The sequence below is a fragment of the Sinocyclocheilus rhinocerous genome, unplaced genomic scaffold (assembly GCF_001515625.1).
Source record: "Sinocyclocheilus rhinocerous isolate Xijiao unplaced genomic scaffold, SAMN03320098_v1.1 scaffold498, whole genome shotgun sequence".
Lineage (NCBI taxonomy): Eukaryota > Metazoa > Chordata > Actinopteri > Cypriniformes > Cyprinidae > Sinocyclocheilus > Sinocyclocheilus rhinocerous.
Genome location: NW_015633594.1, coordinates 745,303 through 745,602, shown reverse-complemented (window position 1 = coordinate 745,602; position 300 = coordinate 745,303).

The window sequence follows — 300 nt, the reverse complement described above, 5'->3', positions numbered from 1 at the left end:
CGCAGTGCCATGCTCGAATTTCCCGCGAAAACCTACCCGAACCACTCAAATTAGAAAACATTATTATAAGCTAACCTTTGTGAATCGGGCTAAAGTAAGGCCATAGTTTTGAACACTGGCTGGTTATGTACTTGCTCAAATATTGATTTCGGATCATTTTAAACCAAAAAAAGTTACGGACTTTATTATATTATATTATATTTCTTATTCTTATCTAACATTTAATAAATAAATGCTGTATTAATTAAGAAAAACAATGCTGTATTAATTAAGAATTTCCATTTATTTTCTTAGCAGAAT